Source organism: Orcinus orca, chromosome 13 (genome assembly GCF_937001465.1).
Source record: "Orcinus orca chromosome 13, mOrcOrc1.1, whole genome shotgun sequence".
Lineage (NCBI taxonomy): Eukaryota > Metazoa > Chordata > Mammalia > Artiodactyla > Delphinidae > Orcinus > Orcinus orca.
Window position 1 is genome coordinate 42187365 of NC_064571.1, and position 23840 is coordinate 42211204.

Below are 23840 nucleotides of genomic sequence, written 5' to 3' on the forward strand. Positions count from 1 at the left end.
CCAAGGGCATTGGTATCATAAGACTTAGACTTACAGAATTTCTGGTCAATATTTGCTTGTTTGTTTGTTTTCTTTCTTTCCTGTAGTTGCATTTCTTCAGCAATACGTACATCCCAAGGTATGTCACATGATTTTCTTATTTGATACCCAAACCTTAACACAGATTGTCTTTAGGTGTCTATACATTTTTTCTCCCTTGCGCTGCAAAAATGTTCCTTGCAACTTCTCTCACTCTACAAACTGTAAACACTGAGGAGCATCCTTCCCCATCCTGGGATTGTTTCAGGATGATTAATCAGAGAAAATCACAGCACATTGTTTAGTTATCTTATTACCCAGAATTATTGATTAATTCTCGACTGAAGGTTCCCTGCTCATCACCACTCACCTCAGTGCTCCCTTCTTTTTACCTTCTCTAATGTCTAGAGAATTTGAGGTAATAAACACAGGGAGAAGACAGCAGGTGTTACACAACCTTCTGTTGTCTTGGGGGCACTCAGCACTCAGCCCAGGGCAGTTATCCCACCTTCCCGACTGCCACTGCCACTACCCTGGGCACCTGGGGTCAGAGCTGAAGCTCTGTTCCTGCTGCTGGAACCACAGTGGGATAAGTCTGGTCAAAATGCCAGTGATCTGTGGTCTGTGCAGAGTGACCACATCAACCAACCAGGAAACTCTCGTCTGGGGCAGATGTCAAGCAGGTGGGGAACTGGGCAGAGCAGGGATTGAGGTTCCTCTAACTACGGACCACAGGAGCTTGGAGGTGGCCTGCAAATGGGTTCGTGCACTGCCTTTGGCTTCTGACAGACTTGTGATCGTGTCAGATTGAGCTGCTTTCTAACTGACTGGCCCTGGCAGCTTCCTTCCTTTTCCTCTCCAACTTTTGATTTTCTCATCTCTAAAACTGGGGTATTATTAACCTCACTGGGCTATTGCAAAGATTAAATTAGGTGTTATAAGTCAAGGACTTAACAGTGACAGGAAAACTGTAGCTTTTAGTTTTTCTTTTTTTTCCTTGAAGACCCTTAAGGGGATGCATCGAATCTGGACTCCAGGTGGGAAAGAGAGAAAAGAAAAGTATATTCGTGTTTGTGTATTCGAGGCTTACGTCTTAGGTAACTCTTATCTTCAGAGAGAAAGGGCGAGAAAACAATGTATGTACAATATCAGGTACAATCTATTTCTGCCCGATGAAGAGGAGGTTGTGATATTTGGGGTGGCAGGGCAGCTACCTGCCTCCTGTTTGTGCGGAAGCCACATTCTGATCCTCAGGGGTTCACTGGGGTCCAAGGAAGCCGAGGCGCACCTCACATCCTTTGGGGCTATTAGTCACCCTTCAGTCATGCTCCTTCCCTGGCTCACTGCTCTGCAGAATTATTGCTCTTCCAGCCCTCCACTCCCAACCCCTGCTCCCATGCAATACTTATGTCAACGCTGCCAACTGGTTTGGGACAGGCTTAACATCAAAGTCTTTTATTTAGATTTTCCCTTCATCTCCAACTGACTCCATCCCAAACTCAATTTCCTCTTTCCTCTTTTTCAATTAACTACAGTTGCCCAGAGCTGGGGATATAGGAGGAGATACTAGGGGCATACATCTGTCATCATTTATCTGGTTGTGTATGGGGTATGCTGACATTCAGATCCCTAATAGAGCCTGTTGGACTCAAATAATTCTAGACATATTTGATTTTTGTAAAAGATAGAAACAACACACAATGAGCCTTTACATCAACCACCCAAGGGGGTATTTAGAGAGAATTTCCAATCTATTCATGATCTGTTATTCCCAGCCCCAAAAGTTTCCATGTTATAGCAGAATACCTTGGGACTCCATATGTTATGGGAACACAGCAGAACCAAAATGAGTTGAAAGAAGAATGTGTTAGATTCAAACATGGAATGAAACAGTACACTAGGAGCCCTTGTTTCATGGTCTCTACCTGGGACCCTGGGACAACACAGCCATCTCAGCCCCATTCAAGTGTGACATTTCTTTTGAATATGACAGTGGCGGCGACCTTGTCATTAACTGATGCTATGAGCAACATTTCAGCTTTCATAATTCAGTTAATTTTCAAGCCACTGGTTACTGAACCCCCAGTTCAATTTTCATATAATTAAACCCCCCCCCCCCCACACACACACACTCTCATCCACAAAACATCCACAAAAGTGACAAACAGAAGAGGAAAACAAAACCGGAAACCCAGAAAAGCTAGAAGCAAGATTCAAATCTATTTCTGGTTTCCTTTTATTACAGGCATGTATACATGGAGGGGAGATGATTAAAAGTCAGTTGGGGTTGATGGGGGAGGAGATGGGGAGGGCTCGTGTTTCCATTCCTATTAGTGTTAATACACAAAGGTGAAATACAGCTTTGCCTTCTCTCTTTGCTAACCAATATTACACACACACATGTGGGGAAAAAAAAGATTGGGTAAAGGAACACTACATTTTCAATTTAGATACTGTTTCCAACATTTTATGGAAGTCTTACAAAGGACATTTAGGTTATGTCTTCATAATAACAAGAATTTCTTTGAAAGCTTAAAATTTCAACAAAAATACTTAACTATCAGGTAACTAAAATCCACATAAGGACTTTTAAGGAGAACAACTAGCTGTTTCATCTGTAGTAGCAGAGGTTTGAATCAATGCTGAAAACAATCAGTGTATCAGAAAATGTGTTTGTTTTCATATATGGGTCAGGTGAAATCTGCTAGATATTAGTATTTACCATGGCATTCTCTGAGCTTGTTATTTGCATGAGAAGCCATACAAAATTTAAAAAATTTAGTTTCTTTCCTAACTGGATATGATCTTTTCTTACCTATGCAATCTTATCTTTCTCAAAGTGACTTGTCACGTCAATATGTGCCCTTCTCTCTCTTGACCTTGTTTAAATAACATCACAATTTTAGGATATTTTATCTGCTGCTAAGAGAGATTCAAATTAATATTAGCCTTCTGCTGATACTGTGTTTCACAGGGAAAATACATATGAAACTTAGGGATCTGAGAGGATTAGTAACCAGATTGTAAATCCCTTGAAATCAGTTTTATTTCCTCTCTCCGTTCCTCTTTCTCTTTTTTCCCCTTCACTATCACTTTCTTTTAATCTCTCACTTCCGTAGCCCTATCTGCCCTTTATAATTCCTTGTTTACACTCATGGGCAGAAAAAAAGAGGAAAATAATAAATAGCCAAAGAAATGTTATTTTAAGATCTTGAGGCCTCACTTCTCTCGTATGCAAATAATTTAAACAGAATCTGGCCAGGATTTCCACAATGGGTCAGTTAAAATCCCACCGTGTACCAAGAGCTCTGCTTTAGTGGGGGAAGGAAATCACCTGGGCCTTAGCTCCAACTCTGCTTGTATTTGGAGCGACCAAATGTGCAGTGTGGTAGAAAGTATAAGTACCCGAAAATTGAAGTAATTTAAAACAATAAGAGTAGTGGAAATTATTTAATGCATAAACGATAGTAAAAAAGGACATACAGTGACTTGTTAACATTATTTTTGTCAGTGGGATTTAAGGTGAATTTATTTTACTAGTAACGTTCAAAGTATTTTATATCTCTCAAATCAGTACGAAAAGTGGATATTTCCTTCCTCTACTTTTACCCTTCTTTTTTATTTTATTTTATTTCATTTTATTTTATAACTTAACACATTGTGTATCTACTAGGCTTCAGAATACTGAGGAAAGGGAAAATCTCTTAAGAGGACAGGGGGGAATCAATAGATACGGGTCCCAGGCACACCAGCCATTCAACCTCCTTTTTTGTTCTTGTTGCTATTGTTATACATTATTTTGCAAAGACTCAGGCATCAGGATGAGCACACTCTGAAAATGAAACAAAGAACTGAACAAAAGGAAGCTGCCCATCTCACAGATACTCAGCAGTCTGCAGTTCCCTGAAGCATAGCTTGCTCCCCAGGTGGGCATTCATGTCTCAGAGGATGGGAGGGACCTACATCAATTCTCCTGAGAGATGAGCCCACCATCTAATGGATCTCGATGTCGGAAAGACTTCTATGATACCCATCTCACATCCTCCTCTCCTGAATTTCTTCTCATTACTCTCAGTTAGAGCCCTGCTTCAGGTGAGATAATTCTCCCGTCTCCTCCAGTCCCATCCCTTCCTGATTTTAGTAGATGCCTATCAGCTGCCCCCTAGTCTCTGCTTAACCAAGCTCTACACATTAGTTCTTTTAATCTTTCCTCATAAATCAGTTTCTCCAGGCCCTTAATCATTCTTGACAGATGATTTACCGAATAGTTTACCATCAGAATGTGAGATCCTTGTCTTTGAAAGTGTATCAATATAAATTATTAAAAAAAAAACATTATTGGTACTGAGTCCTTGGGAAGGGAGAGAGAGAGAGAGAGAGAGAGACAGAGAGAGAGAGAGACAGAGAGAGAGAGACAGAGAGAGAAAAACACAATAAGTCTTTAAGGAGATCTAGAACAAGAATTCCAGAGTCTTAAATGAAAATACACAAATAATTGCTATGTTACCAAGAGCTCTGAGCCAAAATGAGAAAAAGTATCTTCCCCACTTCATGGAAAGTAAAAATAAATGCTATTTCTAAAAGGTATACTGACCATTTAATATTTCATGTAGTAGTTAAGTCAAGGAACTTTTGAAAAAAGTTTTACTGCAACTCTGTGAAAGAATAAACAAGTTCTAGTAATAAAAGCCAGCTATATCCCCAGGCAGTGCTTGCCTCACCTTCATGCTCTTGGCAGGGGTACTTGTGAAGGAGGTGGAGGGAAGAAGAAAAAGAACACTGTATCTGCTGTACAGCGTTGCATATAAACTTCCCAACGTGGCCTAGGAACTTCTCAAAAGCTTTCTGATCTTTTTACAGCCTGACACCTTGTTCCTCTACAGTGACATCATGGCTTTTAAGGATAGGAGTCCAATGGCACTAGTATCTTAAAATGCTCCCAACCCATCAAAATTTGGCATTTGATACTTTTCCTTAACAAACTTAAGTTTCCAACGTTTTCTTTGGGTTTTGAAGAGTTCAGCCTTAGATCCCAGATAAGTTTCTATGTGTTTACAAACTGTGAGGCCAACCCTGTGAGTAGCACCCTATAAAAGAGGCCTGACTGGTAAGGTGGCTTTACTGCAGGGAAGTTGGATAGAGAATGAAAAGAGAGACAAAATAGAAAACAGTCTGGATTCAAGCAGCAAGGCTTTCTTTTTCATTTTCTCGAGGTTCAGCAATTTGCACCTCCTTCCCCATTCCTTACGGGTCTACTCTAACCAATAATTTTCCCCACAAGACCTAAAAAGAAAAAAAAGAAATCTAACCTTCCCCATGATGCATCAGGAGCTGGGGCTGCTGAGCTACCTCCCTAGAGACAGAAGCACGGCCTCTTTGTTTCTAAAGTACCAACAAGGCAGGCGGAGATGCTGTGTTGCAGGGGCTCGAGCAGGCAGAGCAGAGACCACTATCCAGCCCTTCTTCCCCAGAGAAGCAAGTGGCACTAGACGTAGGGATTGGAACACTGACATCCGTCTCCTTCAGGGTCTGCGAGAGCAGCCTCTCTAACTTTCTGCGGTAAACAACCCATCCATCGCTTTTGTCTTCTTTTGCTTTTGTTTTTACATCCATCGTGGACCTCTACGTGTCCTCCTGGGCGTGACGGGTACACAGCTTCACAGTATGCAATAACCCCACACAAGGTCAACAGCGTCTGAACTAGTCTGCTCCTTCTTCAGAGAAAGGAAGGCACTGCTCATGCACTCGAATGCCGTGGCAGCGTCACATTGCTATAGAAGTTGCTAACCATTCCCTTCAGTTTCTGTACTTACCACGTCGTGGAACCTTTCTAAACAGTTTCGAACTGTCACCCAGCCACCACACTCTGAATGGAGCAGGGTCAGCAAACTAGGCCAATGGGCCAAGTCCCACCCAACGCAAGCTTTTGTAAATACAAAAGACACTTACGAAGTGTTCACGGATGCCTCCCATTACCACGGCAGAACTGAATAGTTGTGACAGAGTGTGGCCTGCGAGCCTAGACTATTTCTTATATGTCCCTTTAAGAAACAGTTTATGGACCACTGTTGAACTAGAGCACATCAGGCAACAGAAAGAGGGGGTAGATGTCAGCAAAGTGTACACCACCCACCCTGAGGCCACCCTTCCAGGAAGAGATGAGGTTTGATATTTCTCACACGCTGCTTGTTCTGGACTGGACTATTCTCTCCAGAAAGGAAGATGCCAAGGTGTTTACTTTGTACTCCAGCACACAGGCCTAGGAAAGAGTTACACAGCAATTATCAAGAAGAAAACCTTTCTGGACCTTCTGTGTGTGTGTGTGTGTGTGTGTGTGTGTGTGTGTGTGTGTGTGCGCTCCCTGCATGTGGGTATACAAAACCATTCCAAGGCTGAACCAAGTCACTACAAACTTGCTGTGAGAATAACCAGCTAAAGCCCACTGACGATGTTCATAAAGGAGTCCTTTTGTTAAAGAAAGCCACTCAGGAAGAGGGAGGGAAGAGGCGGAGAGGAGGTGCAGCCTGCCTTTAAGAGGGCTCTAGCGCTTCAATCAGAAACAGCTGTGGCCAGTTTAATGCTATCACAGGGCTCATACAGATGTGACATCATACAGAACTAGAGCTTGGCCAAGGAGTTTTACTGGCAAATACCTTAAACTCTAAAGATTTGGTTACAAATTTGTATGTGGCATATGTTTTCTGAATGAATTCACAACTGAGAGCCAACACCATAGCACAACCCCGTCTAGTAAACAGGGTGGTGGGGTTTGGTTTTGTTTTGCGGTACGCGGGCCTCTCACCATTGTGGCCTCTCCCGTTGCGGAGCACAGGCTCCGGACGCGCAGGCTCAGCGGCCATGGCTCACGGGCCCAGCCGCTCCGCGGCATGTGGGATCCTCCCGGACCGGGGCACGAACCCGTGTCCCCTGCATCGGCAGGCGGACTCCCAACCACAGCCACCAGGGAAGCCCGGCGGGGTCTTTTTTTTAAGCTTTGAATTAAAATCTTTATTAATTTTCAGCTAAAGGGAAGTAAATGAATTTGCCATCATCCCAGTTTATTACATGTCTAACTAGAAAGATTTGCACAACCAGACCAGTATCCTGGCCAAGTAGGAGGAATGGGGAGGCACTTTATATTCTAATTTCAAACTGCAGGGTGTCCCAGGTGTACTGTATAGCATTTCCTGCAATTTACCAGCAAAATAAGCAGTCTACAGGAATGTGTTTGCCATACTGTACATTTGTATTAATTACCCAGCAGGATAAAATGATTTCTTTGTGATAGAAAGAGTTGTGGATCTGCAGGAAAATCATTAAACCAAACTGGGAAAAAACAGACACTTTTCTGTTGTTAAGCAGTTTGGCTGGATTCAGGATTGGAGGCTGGGAGTATGTAACCGGTAGCATTTTTCTCATACTCAGTTTTCTCCGGGAAAGGAGAATAGCCACTCCAACCAAAACTAGCAACCAATGCTACAAGTGCCAAAGTGGCCACCAAGGGGTCCCAGGAAGTCTGGGACACGGTGCCTTCCTTCGAGCAGTGTGATCTCCTCAGAAGGTAACTCGGGATATGCGAAGTTACAACAAGGAAGCAAAGGAATCAATGCTAAGTGGAAAAGACAATAAGTACCAGAAAGTTCAGCGGTGGAGAGAGGGCTGCAAAATGAAGTGGTGAAAGAAAGCTTTATGGAAACGGCCGAGTTCAGGCAGATCTCACAGAAGGGTAATCCAGGTAGGCCTGGAGAATGGGAATTCCAGGCAGTGAGGTGCAACAGGGAAAGGAGTGGGGAGGAGCCAGGTAAGAGCAGCAGGGTTTCAGGTAACGAAGCGTGGCTGGAAAGGACGCAATGTGCACTCAGTGCGAGAACAGTGAAAATGGATGGAGGGAGGGGCCAGGAAATAACCGCGGTCGAGCACATACTTTGTTCCAGGTGCTTTATGAGCTAACTGAAGCAACACAATTCTTTGAGGTAGGTGTTATCATCATCCCCATTTTAGAGATGAGGAAACTGATGTTCACAAAAGGTAAATCACTTACCCAAGGTCCTGAGACAAATAAGGGAAAGAGACATTCAGAACCACATCTGTTCACTCCGATGTGTATTTTTATGCTACCCGAATGGTTTGCAACCCTACTTGCCTATCAGAATCATGCTTGGAAATGTAAAACATAATAAACATTTAATACCTGCTCCAGGAGATCCCGAGGCAGTGGTTCTGGGCAGGGGTTTGGACCGTTCTCTGAGGGTGTTTCTGAAGCTCGGGCAGTAGGGTGGATTTTCCCCCTCACACAGTTACCCTGTTTGGGTGGACTTCTGTGCTTTGCCACGACCCTACCTACCCTCCATGCCCAAGGAGCTCTTTGCATCCACCCTGAAGTAATCGGATTGCCATAAACTAAGAGCCCAACCCCACCTTTCAAATTTCAAATGTCCTCCACAAGCTAGAACTTCTACTGAAGACTGTGAGATGATCAGCAAGAAGTTTCTGACCTCTGTCTTTATATAATATGGCGCCTTCACCTGAGTTTCACAGGAAGCAGAGTCTAGGGCCCAGTGAATGCGCTTCGGTTTGCTTAGGAACTGAACGCGCAGGAAAGCAAAGGGGGTGAGACAGGAAAGAGAGTGCACCGCTCAACTGGCCCCTGCTGGGGAGCACATGTCCCTGCTCACCTCATGTTGTCCACTTGATCCTAAAAGGATGCTGTGTGACAGCTGTGTCTCACAACACTTGGTTAGTGGTAGGAGGGCGGGAGATATATCTGCTGGCTTCTGCCTATACCGTTGGTCAAAGGCTCATTCCACGGGGCATTAGCTTCCCCACGCTCTAGGGCTGTACACACGTGAGTCCTCAACGGTCCTGCAGCGTCACTCACACCGGCGTCAACAGTGGAAAAAGCCAGGGCAGGGGGAGGATGCACACAGACCCGTTCACCCCTGAAGTGGTAGCTGTGCAGCCCAAAGCTTCCCACATGAGCTGAGATCATCTGAGGTGGCACATGACGGTCTGACTCATATGTTAAGACTTTTCTCCTAATTTCATGGAAATCTCTTTTTTTTTTTCTTTTTTTTTTTGGTTCGCGGGCCTCTCACTGTTGTGGCCTCTCCCGCTGCGGAGCACAGGCTCCGGACGCGCAGGCTCAGCGGCCATGGCTCACGGGCCCAGCTGCTCCGCGGCACGTGGGATCTTCCCAGACCGGGGCACGAACCCGTGTCCCCTACATTGGCAGGCGGACTCTCAACCACTGCGCCACCAGGGAAGCCCAAAAAATCTCATTTTTTTAAGATCCTCAGGTAGTTGTCCAAAAGAAAGCACCATGGTACTAGAAGGAGCAATAAGAAATCGAGCAAAAAGTCCTAAAAATCAAATGCACCTTCCCCTGCCCTCTCAGAGCTTTCCCCGGGATCTATCAGGGCCATACTTCATCTTAGACGAACGTGGAACAGGCATACGCGGCAGGCTTTACTCACCAAATAAGAAACTTTGCTATGGGAATATCAAAGTTCAATCAAATATTTGATTGATGTCAAATAATAGCTGTACTATGGAATATCTGCACCCTTCTCCAGGGGAAGAAAGGCCTGGAATCATGTCAGAATGTGTCTTTCCTCATTTCACTATTTTCCTATTTCCTCTGCTAGGTAAAGATGTACACACTGTATAGACAAAGACTGAACATATAAAAGAGATTTACAGGATGTTCACAGAATAAATAAACAAACAAATCCTGATTAATTATCCATCGCATAAACCAGTGGTTCTCAAGCTTTAGCATGCATCAGGATCACCAGAAGGGGTTGGTAGCACAGAATCACCTTGGAAGGGTTGGCAGAACACAGAACACAGGTGTGTCCAAAGGTTGCTGATGCCGCTCTACCCTGGGACCGTACAATGTGAACTAGTGACATAAACTAACCTGAATCTGTCACTTTTCATCAAATGACTACGAACCTGATGATTATGGGAAAATGTAGAGATTATTTGATTTTTCTGAGTAATTTATGTTTGACACAAAACCCTTCTGGTTGAGGATTTTGACATGAGTGTATTAACCCTTTCCATTCAGGGTGTGGCTCGAGGACCAGCAGTGTAATCATTGGCTGAGAATTCATTATGCATGCAAATTCTCAGCACCAGCCCAGAATCACTGAATCGAAATCTGCATTTTAACAAGAAACTCTGGGTAATTTGTGTGCACATTAAAGTATGGAAAGCACTGTCCTAACCCATTTTTTTTTGCTTTAGTAAGAATAGAGATGAATGTATCAATACAACTGTGGAGATCATGGAGTACTTCTCCATCATCCCTGAGTTCCAGGACAGAAGTAGGACTTGTAAAGATTGCATTAATTCTAAAACTGACCTCAGAGCATTCCAGTGTAATTTTTTCTTTCTTTTTTATAAATAAAATAATTGTTTGCAATTGTGCTCAGTCAATAAAAAATCCTGACATCACTGTACTTTCTTGCTTCTTGTCTCAAAATCCAGTAGGGTCTGGGACCAGAAAGGTAAAGGTTAACGGTCAAATCCTCTCTGTATCACATATTTTTTGGGTGAAGATAGTGATACTATTGAAACAAGAGGTTGACAAACTTGTTCAGTAAAAAACCAGATCTTCAGTATGGCCTTCTAGGCCATCCAGTCTCTGGAACAATGACCCAACTATGCTGTGGTCGCCTGAAGGAGCTTCCCAAACTTACGGGTAGCACTGAGTTCTAACAAACTTTCTTACAAAAGCAGGTAGGGAGCAGGTTTGGTCTATGGGACATAATTTGCTGGCCTCTGTTTTAAACTCTTTGAGCCTAAGTTTCCTTGTCTGTAAAATGGGCTTAGAAAAACCTACCTGGGAATGTGTGTGTGAAGATTAACCCAAATAATGCGTGCCTAAGTGTCCAGCAGAGGAGTTTAATATTGTGAATTCCCTGATTCCTTTTCAATTCCCCTAAAATTCACGTGCAGAAAAATTCTAATTAGTTGACCATTTTGATTAGACAAGTTCCAGTTCATTCAGTTCCTACACAGGCACACACAGACTCTCTCTGTCTCTCTCTCTGTCTCTCTCTCACACTCTCTAGAAGCCAGCATACCCCTCCAAGCAGTGGTTTTGAGGTGAATGTGATCGAAGAGAGGAACACAGATATGGAAAATCTGTTGAAGTTTTGACTTGCATCATTTCTGATTTCTGTATCTTTTCAGGATGCTCCGGATCTAGGAGAACTTTCACCACTATCATATGATGATCAAGCTAAGGAAAATGGAGCAGGGGCTCCACGAAGGTACATGTTTGTATATGTATACAAGCAGCTGTGGCATACCCGGAGGGACTGAAGCCTGACGAAGAAGCTGGTGAAAATACAGTGACTGAAGGTGAAAGGAAAAAGGACAGGTTAGGAGGGAGGACAGAGAAAAGCTCTCCTTATGAACGAAACCTCCTGTGAGGTTAGGGGCACAGAGGCTAATCTGACTTTTTATCCTGAGACTGGGTGCGTGGGATAGCTAATTGATTCAGAAGTTACTAAAATGCACCAGCAGAATTGGATCCCCCTTCACCTTATGATCAGACAAGCCCCTGCGGAAGGGGACTTGGCCCAGTGAGTTCTCCCATATATAATCTGAACTTCGTCCTATGGCTTTCTTGCACCCCTCACACCCCAGCATGGCTCAGCTCCTTCCACAAAACAACCTACCGTGTGTCAATCCAGTCATGTTTCCTGAATACTCTGCACTCCTGAATCCTCGCTGAACCAAATATTCTGGTTTTGAGGCACCCTGTACCCCACATTTGGGCCACCACCTTTCTTTTTCTTTCTTTGGAGGGGAGATTTTATGTGCTTCTTTTCAAGGTCATAAAGAAATTAAACCAAAGCCCCACCTCCCTTTCCTTTTCATATACTCTGAATAGTTCTAGAGAAATTTTCTAGAGAAAATAGAGCTTAATTTCTTGGAGGTGTTTTGTTGACAAGAAAATGGAAAGCATGTGTCCCAGCCTCACTTATTGTGCTTCCAAGTAATGAAAGTATTTAAGAAGGTACAATTATGATCTTGGCAAGCACCTGGGGCTCTTGGAACTGTTTTTTCACACTGAATAAACACTGCAGATAATCTGTTTACGTTACACTGTTCTGAAAAGCTATCTACAACAAAAGGCCACAACCATCCTTTAGTTTCCTTTTCTTGAAAGGAAAAGAAATATATTGCACTAATAATTTGCTGAAAATGATTTCATTGTCTCCGTTTTCACTCTAGCCAGACAGAAAGAAGTTTTAGTAAAGGAGTTTATGGGTTTCTTATTTTCCTCCACTTTTAACTGAACAGTGCAATCCATTTTTTTCTAGTTACCTGAAATTCTTCTTGTTGACACTCCCTGGTGACCCAGGGTCACTTTCGTGCCCTGAAAAATTAACTCTAACTCCCTTTGAATAATGTACCTTCAATCCATTTCATCCTCTCAACTTGATTGACTTTGATTAAATGATACCTTAAGTTTCGTGCAGACCTCGTACAGCACCAGAAAAGAGCACGCAATCCATTTCTCTTTAGGCCAAAAAATGAGAGGAAATGGTAAGGAGCCTCTGAGTTGGAAACACTAGCCAGAAAAATGCATGTCTGCAGCTTGACTTTAAATTGTACAGATGCTATGGAGTCATTATTCCCCTACTGTAGTAGAATGCATCCGAAAGCCTAGAAAGTTGACACAGGAAGAAAAGAATCAATGGCATGTTCACATGTTTTTGCAACGTTGTGAGATTCAGTGAGCAAGTTGCAGGACCTTATGCTCCGCCTCTGTTGCCCTTAGGAAACATGTGGGAGGAATCGCAGTGCCACAGGTTATGTTTCTGGAGTCAAATACTAATAAAAGTGAAAGAAAGAATTCTTTGTGATCTAGTCCATCCTTTTCAATTTGCAGGTGTGGGGACTGGGGTCTTGAGAGCTGAGGTCAGACCATCTGCTGATTCTATATGGTGTCCTTCTGCTCCACCCAACGGCCTCCTTTTTTCAGTGGTGAATATCCTCCTGGTGCCGAGAACCATTTAGCTCATGGGGGTCCCTAAGCCTCTAACCACTAGGGGGCAAAAATAACCCAGCACTCTCAGTAATTCATCCCAGCTGAGCAGCCCCATTTCCTCCAGCCCCATCCCGGGAAGTCTCTTTCTAGAGATGTTTTGAATTAAGAAGTTGCAATAACATTCTCACAGTCCCTCTCAGCTCTGTGGGTTGGCCTCACCGAAGGCAAAAGGAATTCACAGCAGCCCCCTGAACAGCCTGGGGCCTGTTTCTCCAGCAGTTAGTTATAAAGAGAGAAACCCATTGTCAGAAATGACCGTCTGGTTCTACCTCTCAGCCCAGTATCTGCTGCGTCCAAGACCATTATCAGAGCAGAGAGAGATGGGACGCTGTCTGTATCTGCTTCCTGTTCCTTTAGGAGTTGCGGGTTGGGACCATCTGGTGTTCCTGCCTTTCATAGCTGAGAGAACAAATGCAGTCAAGGATGCTGTTAGAAGAGTCAGTGAGGGGAAGGGAAGGCTTAAGGAGGTAGAGACTGGTGATGCTTTCCCATACATACATAGCCCCGTGGTAAGTGCCTTGCACACTTCTGTGTGTTGAATAATAAATGCATGATGACTGAGTGAGTCTATTATGAGTCTCTTCCCAGGATATTGGTGGGGTATGGAGAGAAGAATTTATCAGCCCATCTTACAGATGAGAAGTGAGGGAGAGGAAGTGGCTCTCCCAAGACCACCACATGAATCAACTCAACCTTTTAACTGAAGTAAAACTGAGGTCATGTGCTCTTATAGACCACAACGCTTGACTTAGCAACACTCTAAAATTTCCCCATACTTGATAATGTGATACACGGACTTGGCGGAAAAAAAGCGTTTCTTTTTTTCAGAACGAGTGCCAATCTCATATTATTACCCACTTGACTCTATGCTTAGGGATAAATATTACATTTTTGTAAAGAATGTCATAACAGCACTTTCATATTTGTTTTAGTTTCATACTATGACATCATGTGATATAGGAGGAGTCTCTGATTCCTCAACTGGGTATTAAAAAATCTGAAAATAGGGACTTCCCTGGCGGTCTAGTGGTTAAGACTCCAAGCTTCTAATGCAGGGGGTGCAGGTTCGATCCCTCGTCAGGGAACTAGGATCCCACATGCTGTGTGGCACAGTCAAAAAAAAAAAAAAATCTGAAACTATAAGAACTATTTTTGGAAAACATTGGCTTAAACTGTATTTGCCAGTTTTCCCTTGGCATAGGGACTTTTGAAGCAAAGATTCCAGATTACATTGCAAATTATATTTATTTACTTCTATTAAGACTAACGGGGAAGGAGATGCTCACTGGTGGGGAAGGAAAGCACTTTAGACCAGAGGGAATTATGTTCTGAATATTACTCTGCTGCTCAGAGGAGAGTCTAAAACTCAGATTGTCTTTTTGCTTTAAAGACAATTTTCATACACATACACACACATTAAGAAAAAAAAAACCCACAACTTTGCTTCTATTTTTGTAGGTATAACTGAAGAATACAAAGATGCTTAAATATTCCCCAAGTTTCTCTCCTTCCTCTACCTGCACCCCAAATCTGGAAACAGCATTGAAGCAAACAGCACACACAAAGGCATGTGTATCCACAGTGCCACACCGGGGGAGGAGTTATCCATTTGGCATGGAATAGGTTTTTCTTTCTGACAGCAATTTTTCTGACTCACAACCATAGACGTCACATTAATAAGTCCAAGGGAACAAAAAAATACCAAAGCTGGACAAGATCCCAGTCATTATATGCAAAATGGAGAGAAGGAAAGCCAGAGGAAGGGGGGGGGCAGAAACCCACTCTTTGATGGGGAAGAAAAACGGCACGAAAAGGGAGACTTAAAAAGACGTGTCATGGGACCCACTTTAACCCTGCCTCCTCTGGTACATTTAGCACCTCTGCCATCAACTCCCCATATCTCTTCATGGGCTCAACCACTGGCATTTTAGACCCCTCCAGGAGTCCCACCGTCCTTCCAAATAGTGTACAAGTGGCAGAGTGTGGCAACTTCAAAACACTGAAAAGAAAAATGAATCTCCTTCCCCGCCACCATCATTTTTAAAAATGGCAACTGATGTCGCCTGATGCGGAGGCTTGGAGACCCAATTATACCACATTTCATTCAAGCGTCAGCGATTGGAATAATAGTGCCTGACAGTGAAGCCCCTCTGTGAAATGATGCCGCCATTTTAGTTTGTACTGGCCCAGGGTCTTCCTAAATTCAGGCTTGGAGTGGAGCCCAGTACTATTTTCTTTCAAGGTCTTTGCTTCCCATGTCCTTTTTCTCAGTTCTTGCTGCTCAGTCCTTTTCTTTGCTACTGTGGCTGGGGCCATCTCGCCCTCTCCTCCTCTGCCTTGGCTGGCCTTGACACCAGTGGCTGCTCTGTTTACTGAACAAACGCATCATTGGAACATTTTCCACACTCCTTGTGCCAAACGTTTTATGTATTTGGCCTTGAGCAGCCTTTTGGATGGTGTGACGAGGAGCCACTGAAAAACCATGTGGCGGCCCCTAGCTCACATATTCTAAGGAATTTTGCATATCATCGCCACTGTTATTAGTAGCCGCCATTCCCTGAGCGTAATGTGCACCTCCGAGTGTTAATTAGAATAGTTTTTCTTTTCAGGATGTTTTCCTACTAAGGGCCTCCCCATCATCCTTTATGGTCATTAACAGTTAACTAAATGGAATGCTTACCGACCCAGACCTTCCAGTCATGCAGGCAGACGCTAGTGGATGTGACGTCCTCCCCGACTTGCCGCGCAAAGGGGCCGTCAACTCCCGTGTACTTACTCGGCTCTTCAGAAGGTGGCAACCGCATCTCTGATGACTCAGGCAAGAAAAGATGTGACATGCCTACATGAAAACATGGGTTGGAAGGATGGACTTAGTTTTATTGATAATAACTGACCATTCCTCAGTTATCTGCAGCATACCTCCTGTTAGACAAGGTTTGTCATCTCTTCCCACCATCTGAGGGACTTTCAGGGATGTCTTCTCTCTCTCTCTCTTTCTTATTCACCAAACCTGTCTGCATGTTCCTGGCAGAATGCTAATATCAGAGCAGAACTCAGCCAACTTTCATCTCTGATCAGTGATCACCTATCCCATAAGCCCTGGAATATTGACCTATATATCTGGGTTGAGAAACAGGATGGTGATCCCAATCTTTTTCTTGGAGTTCACTTCCCACCTTTTTATTTCTGGCTTGGCTAGTCCTTTTGGACACAGACACTTGGCTCCTGACATCAAATTCACTGTAGCTTCAGTCACCCTACAATAAACTACCAAGAACAGGGCCTTTCAGCCAACTGGAGTTGGTCATAAAGTGTGAGCAATAAATAAATATTGAAGAGTTTGGCTGTTGCCATACCATAACCTAGCCTATTCTGACAGTGAGGTAAACATGAAAGCAAATAATTTTCAATGGAAAAAAAGCACAGAAAAGGAAGTGATGAAGCCTCTGAAAATTGAGAGAGACTGGTTAGGGGAGATTTCTCAGGGCAACAGCTGAGCTGGGGTAGGAGGTAGAGGGCATAAATAGGAATTTGCCAGATATAAGATTGGCAGGGAATTCCAGACCAGAGTGATGACGTGTAGAGAATCATGTTGTGTTTGGGGAAATTTTAATTATTTTTATAGATACAGAATGAAGTGCTGTTGGGGAAATGAGAGAGAGATGAGCTCTGAAAGGTGGTTTGGACTTGGATCATTCATACCAACTTTCCTGGGACAGTCAGTATACCCCTGTTGTCCTGGTGTCCCTTTTACTCTCAAGGATATCCCAGTTTACATGATAAATTATATGGCCATTCTACTTGTATATCATTATTATAAGACTGGTTTTTATATTATAGATGATGGGGAGTCAACAGGAAGGAGATAAGATTAGATTTAGATTATAGAAATAATCCTTTCACAGCCAAGTTTTGTAGTGACTGCTAGGTACCTCTCAATGTTCTTTCTATCCTTCTTTAGAAATAAGAACCCTGATGCATAGCAAGCCCAATATTATCTAGCTAAAAGACTAGGTGACCCAGCCTCCTTTGCAACTCAGTATGGCCATTGACCAAGTTTTGGCCACAGAGATGAAAGTGAGTGTTACATGGAATATTTGAAAAGTCTCTTTAAGGAGTGAGGGGGTACACTTAATTGGATCACAAGTACAGACTCATAACATTGCAAAGCCTTAACTTAGGAGAATACAGGCCCCGGATGACTTAATGGAGTTACCCTGGAAGCCCTAGATTGCCTCCTTACAAACTACTGTTATGTGGGAGATAAGTACATTTGTTTTATTTAGGCAATGTTTTTGGATCTTTCTATAATAGGCTACTGAACAAATTGGGAACCTATAGTTCAACTTTTCAACAAGACTCAGTTAGGCATCAATCCATTGGAGAGGTATAAGAAGCAACCATTTTGGTCCAGGACTCAGTGTCATCCTCTAAGCCAACTTTATCAAGGAGTCCCGTATCTTGAGAGCTATTGGACTCTCACAGATAAAAATGATCATTTTCCGTCTGTCTCCTTGGGTCTCATGTCCTTTGACTAGAAGCTTTTAGTCAGAAAGTTCTCCTTAGAAACTTAGCTCTTGGATTTGGTTTTTTGCATTTTAATAATTCAACTGAAAAATCTATTGTATTTTAAAATACTCTCTGTTGACTGTGCAGTGAGACTGATTTTTTATTTTTTACATCTTTATTGGAGTATAATTGCTTTACAATGCTGTGTTAGTTTCTGCTTTATAAGAAAGTGAATCAGTTATACATATACATATGTTCCCATATCTCTTCCCTCTTGCGTCTCCCTCCCTCCCACCCTCCCTATCCCACCCATCCAGGTGGTCACAAAGCACCAAGCTGATCTCCCTGTGCTATGCGGCTGCTTCCCACTAGCTATTTATTTTACGTTTGGTAGTGTATATATGTCCATGCCACTCTCTCACTTTGTCACAGCTTACCCTTCCGCCTCCCCATATCCTCAAGTCCATTCTCTAGTAGGTCTGTGTCTTTATTCCCGTCTTACCCCTAGGTGCTTCATGACTTTTTTTTTCTTTCTTAGATTCCATATATATGTGTTAGCATACGGTATTTGTCTTTCTCGTTCTGACTTACTTCACTCTGTATGACAGACTCTAGGTCCATCCACCTCACTACAAATAACTCAATTTCGTTTCGTTTTATGGCTGAGTAATATTCCATTGTATACGTGTGCCACATCTTCTTTATCCATTCATCCAATGATGGACACTTAGGTTGTTTCCATCTCCTGGCTATTGTAAATAGAGCTGCAATGAACATTCTGGTACATGACTCTTTTTGAATTATGGTTTTCTTAGGGTATACACCCAGTAGTGGGATTGCTGGGTCATATGGTAGTTCTATTTGTAGATTTTTAAGGAACCTCCTACTGTTCTCCATAGTGGCTGTACCAATTCACATTCCCACCAGCAGTGCAAGAGTGTTCCCTTTTCTCCACACCCTCTCCAGCATTTATTGTTTCTAGATTTTTTGATGATGGCCATTCTGACCAGTGTGAGATGACACCTCATTGTAGTTTTGATTTGCATTTCTCTAATGATTAATGATGTTGAGCATTCTTTCATGTGTTTGTTGGCAATCTTTATGTCTTCTTTGGAGAAATGTCTATTTAGGTCTTTGGCCCATTTTTGGATTGGGTTGTTTGATTTTTTGTTATTGAGCTGCATGAGCTGCTTGTAAAATTTGCAGATTAATCCTTTGTCAGTTGCTTCATTTGCAAATATTTTCTCCCATTCTGAGGTTGTCTTTTGGTCTTGTTTATGGTTTCCTTTGCTGTGCAAAAGCTTTGAAGTTTCATTAGGTCCCACTTGTTTATTTTTGTTTTTATTTCCATTTCTCTAGGAGGTGGGTCAACAAGGATCTTGCTGTGATTTATGTCATAGAGTGTTCTGCCTATGTTTTCCTCTAAAAGTTTGATAGTTTCTGGCCTTACATTTAGGTCTTTAATCCATTTTGAGCTTATTTTTGTGTATGGTGTTAGGGAGTGATCTAATCTCATACTTTTACATGTACCTGTCCAGTTTTCCCAGCACCACTCATTGAAGAGGCTGTCCTTTCTCCACTGTACATTCCTGCCTCCTTTATCAAAGAAAAGGTGACCATATATGCGTGGGTTTATCTCTGGGCTTTCTATCCTGTTCCATTGATCTGTATTTCTGTTTTTGTGCCAGTACCATACTGTCTTGATTACTGTATCTTTGTAGTATAGTCTGAAGTCAGGGAGCCTGATTCCTCCAGCTCCGTTTTTCATTCTCAAGATTGCTTTGGCTATTCGGGGTCTTTTGTGTTTCCATACAAATTGTGAAATTCTTTGTTCTAGTTCTGTGAAAAACGCCAGTGGTAGTTTGATAGGGATTGCATTGAATCTGTAGATTGCTTTGGGTAGTAGAGTCATTTTCACAATGTTGATTCTTCCAATCCAAGAACATGGTATATCTCTCCATCTATTTGTGTCATCTTTTATTTCTTTCATCAGTGTCTTATAATTTTCTGCATACACGTCTTTTGTCTCCTTAGGTAGGTTTATTCCTAGATATTTTATTCTTTTTGGTGCAATGGTAAATGGGAGTGTTTTCTTGATTTCACTTTCAGATTTTTCATCATTAGTGTATAGGAATGCCAGAGATTTCTGTGCATTAACTTTGTATCCTGCTGCTTTACCAAATGCATTGATTAGCTCTAGTAGTCTTCTGGTAGCATCTTTAGGATTCCCTATGTATAGTATCATGTCATCTGCAAACAGTGACAGCTTTACTTCTTCTTTTCCGATTTGGATTCCTTTTATTTCCTTTTCTTCTCTGATTGCTGTGGCTAAAACTTCCAAAACTATGTTGAATAAGAGTAGTGAGAGTGGGCAACCTTGTCTTGTTCCTGATCTTAGTGGAAATGCTTTCAGTTTTTCACCATTGAGGATGATGTTGGCTGTGGGTTTGTCATATATGGCCTTTATTATGTTGAGGAAAGTTCCCTCTATGCCTACTTTCTGGAGGGTTTTTATCATAAATGGGTGTTGAATTTTGTTGAAAGTTTTCTCTGCATCTATTGAGATGACCATATGGTTTTTCTCCTTCAATTTGTTAATATGGTGGATCACGTTGATTGATTTGCGTATATTGAAGAATCCTTGCATTCCTGGAATAAACCCCACTTGATCATGGTGTATAATCCTTTTAATGTGCTGTTGGATTTTGTTTGCTAGTATTTTGTTGAGGATTTTTACATCTATGTTCATCAGTGATATTGGCCTATAGTTTTCTTTCTTTGTGACATCCTTGTCTGGTTTTGGTATCAGGGTGATGGTGGCCTCATAGAATGAGTTTGGGAGTGTTCCTCCCTCTGCTATATTTCAGAAGAGTTTGAGAAGGATAGGTGTTAGCTCTTCTCTAAATGTTTGATAGAATTCGCCTCTGAAGCCACCTGGTCCTGGGCTTTTGTTTGCTGGAAGATTTTTAATCACAGTTTCAATTTCAGGGCTTGTGATTGGTCTGTTCATATTTTCTATTTCTTCCTGATTACGTCTTGGCAGGTTGTGCATTTTTAAGAATTTTTCCATTTCTTCCAGGTTGTCCATTTTATTGGCATAGAGTTGCTTGTAGTAATCTCTCATGATCTTTTGTATTTCTGCAGTGTCAGTTGTTACTTCTCCTTTTTCATTTCTAATTCTATTGATTTGAGTCTTCTCCCTTTTTTTCTTGATGAGTCTGGCTAATGGTTTATCAATTTTGTTTACCTTCTCAAAGAACCAGCTTTTAGTTTTATTGATCTTTGCTATCGTTTCCTTCATTTCTTTTTCATTTATTTCTGGTCTGATATTTATGATTTCTTTCCTTATGCTAACTTTGGGGTTTTTTTGTTCTTCTTTCTCTAATTGCATTAGGTGCAAGGTTAGGTTGTTTATTCGAGATGTTTCCTGTTTCTTAAGGTAGGATTTTATTGCTATAAACTTCCCTCTTAGAACTGCTTTTGCTGCATCCCATAGGTTTTGGGTCATCGTGTCTCCATTGCCATTTGTTTCTAGGTATTTTTTGATTTCCTCTTTGATTTCTTCAGTGATCTCTTGGTTATTAAGTAGTGTATTGTTTAGTCTCCATGTGTTTGTATGTTTTACAGATTTTTTCCTGTAGCTGATATCTAGTCTCATAGCGTTGTGGTTGGAAAAGATACTTGATACAATTTCATTTTTCTTAAATTTACCAAGGCTTGATTTGTGACCCAAGATATGATCTTTCCTGGAGAATGTTCCACGAGCACTTGAGAAAAATGTGTATTCTGTTGTTTTTGTATGGAATGTCCTACAAATATCAATTAAGTCCATCTTGTTTAATGAATCATTTAAAGCTTGTGTTTCCTTAGTTATTTTCATTTTGGATGATCTGTCCATTGGTGAAAGTGGGGTGTTAAAGTCTCCTACTATGAATGTGTTACTGTCGATTTCCCCTTTTATGGCTGTTACTATTTGCCTTATGTATTGAGGTGCTCCTACGTTGGGTGCATAAATATTTATAATTGTTATATCTTCTTCTTGGATTGATCCCTTGATCATTATGTAGTGTCCTTCTTTGTCTTTTCTAATAGTCTTTATTTTAAAGTCTATTTTGTCTGATATGAGAATTGCTACTCCAGCTTTCTTTTGGTTTCCATTTGCATGGAATATCTTTTTCCATCCCCTTACTTTCAGTCTGTACGTGTCTCTAGGTCTCAAGTGGGTCTCTTGTAGACAGCATATATATGGGTCTTGTTTTTGTATCCATTCAGCCAGTCTGTGTCTTTTGGTGGGAGCATTTAATCCATTTACATTTAAAGTAATTTTCGATATGTATGTTCCTATTCCCATTTTCTTAATTGTTTTGGGTTTGCTATTGTAGGTCTTTTCCTTCTCTTGTGTTTCTTGCCTAGAGAAGTTCCTTTAGCATTTGTTGTAAAGCTCGTTTGGTGGTGCTGAACTATCTCAGCTTTTGCTTGTCTGTAAAGTTTTTAATTTCTCCATCAAATCTGAATGAGATCCTTGCTGGGTAGAGTAATCTTGGTTGTAAGATTTCTCCTTCATCACTTTAAATATGTCCTGTCAGTCCCTTCTGACCTGAACAGTTTCTGCTGAAAGATCAGCTGTTAACCTTATGGGGATTCCCTTGTGTGTTATTTGTTTTCCCTTGCTGCTTTTAATATGTTTTCTTTGTATTTAATTTTTGACAGTTTGATTAATATTTGCCGTTGCGTGTTTTTCTTTGGATTTATCCTGTATGGGACTCTCTGCGCTTCCTGGACTTGATTGCCTATTTCCTTTCCTATATTAGGAAGTTTTCAACTATAATGTCTTCAAATATTTTCTCAGTTCCTTTATTTTTCTCTTCTTCTTCTGGGACCCCTATAATTCAAATGTTGGTGTGTTTAATGTTGTCCCAGAGGTGTCTGAGACTGTCCTCAGTTCTTTTCATTCTTTTTTCTTTATTCTGCTCTGCAGTAGTTATTTCCACTATTTTATCTTCCAGGTCACTTATCCTTTCTTCTGCCTCAGTTATTCTGCTATTGATCCCATCTAGAGTATTTTTAATTTCATTTATTGTGTTGTTCATCGTTGCTTGTTTCATCTTTAGTTCTTCTAGGTCCTTGTTAAATGTTTCTTGCATTTTCTCTATTCTATTTCCAAGATTTTGGATCATGTTTACTATCATTATTCTGAATTCTTTTTCAGGTAGACTGACTATTTCCTCTTCATTTGTTAGGTCTGGTGGGTTTTTACCTTGCTCCTTCATCTGCTGTGTGTTTTTCTGTCTTCTCATTTTGCTTATCTTACTGTGTTTGGGGTCTCCTTTTTGCAGGCTGCAGGTTCGTAGTTCTTGTTGTTTTTGGTGTCTGTCCCCAGTGGCTAAAGTTGGTTCAGTGGGCTGTATAGGCTTCCTGGTGGAGGGGACTAGTGCCTGTGTTCTGGTGGATGAGGCTGGATCTTGTCTTTCTGGTGGGCAGGTCGACGTCTGGTGGTGTGTTTTGGGGTGCCTGTGGACTTACTATGATTTTAAGCAGCCTCTCTGCTAATGGGTGGGGTTGTGTTCCTGTCTTTCTAGTTGTTTGGCATAGGGTGTCCAGCACTGTAGCTTGCTGGTCATTGAGTGAAGCTGGGTGCTGGTGTTGAGATGGAGATCTCTGGGAGATTTTCGCCATTTGATATTATGTGGAGCTGGGAGGTCTCTTGTGGACCAGTGTCCTGAAGTTGGTTCTCCCACCTCAGAGGCACAGCACTGACTCCTGGCTGCAGCACCAAGAGCCTTTCATCCACACGGCTCAAAATAAAAGGGAGAAAAAGTAGAAAGAAAGAAAGAAGAAAAAATACCATAAAATAAAGCAAGATAAAATAAAGTTATTAAAATAAAAAATAATTATTAAGAAAAAAAATTTTAAGTAAAAAAAAAAAGAAAAAAAAAACGGACGGATAGAACCCTAGGACAAATGGTGAAAGCAAAGGTATACAGACAAAATCTCCAGAAGAATACACATACACACTCACAAAAAGAGGAAAAGGGGAAAAAATAATAAATCTTGCTCTCAAAGTTCACCTCCTCAATTTGGGATGATTGGTTGTCTATTCATGTATTCCACAGATGCAGGGTATATCAAGTTGATTGTGGAGATTTAATCCGCTGCTCCTGAGGCTGCTGGGAGAGATTTCCCTTTCTCTTCTTTGTTCGCACAGCTGCGGAGGCTCAGCTTTGCATTCGGCTCTGCCTCTGCG

At 41.8% G+C, this 23840-nt stretch overlaps 1 long non-coding RNA gene across 1 annotated transcript in view; it reads left to right on the plus strand.

Moving 5' to 3' along the window:
• Positions 1-23503, plus strand: part of LOC125960772 (uncharacterized) — a 423385-nt gene extending 399882 nt beyond the window's left edge. The window contains exon 2 of the long non-coding RNA XR_007470784.1: positions 23296-23503. This is a non-coding gene — a long non-coding RNA (uncharacterized LOC125960772). The remainder of the gene's footprint in view (positions 1-23295) is intronic.
• Positions 23504-23840: the final 337 nt, after the last annotated feature.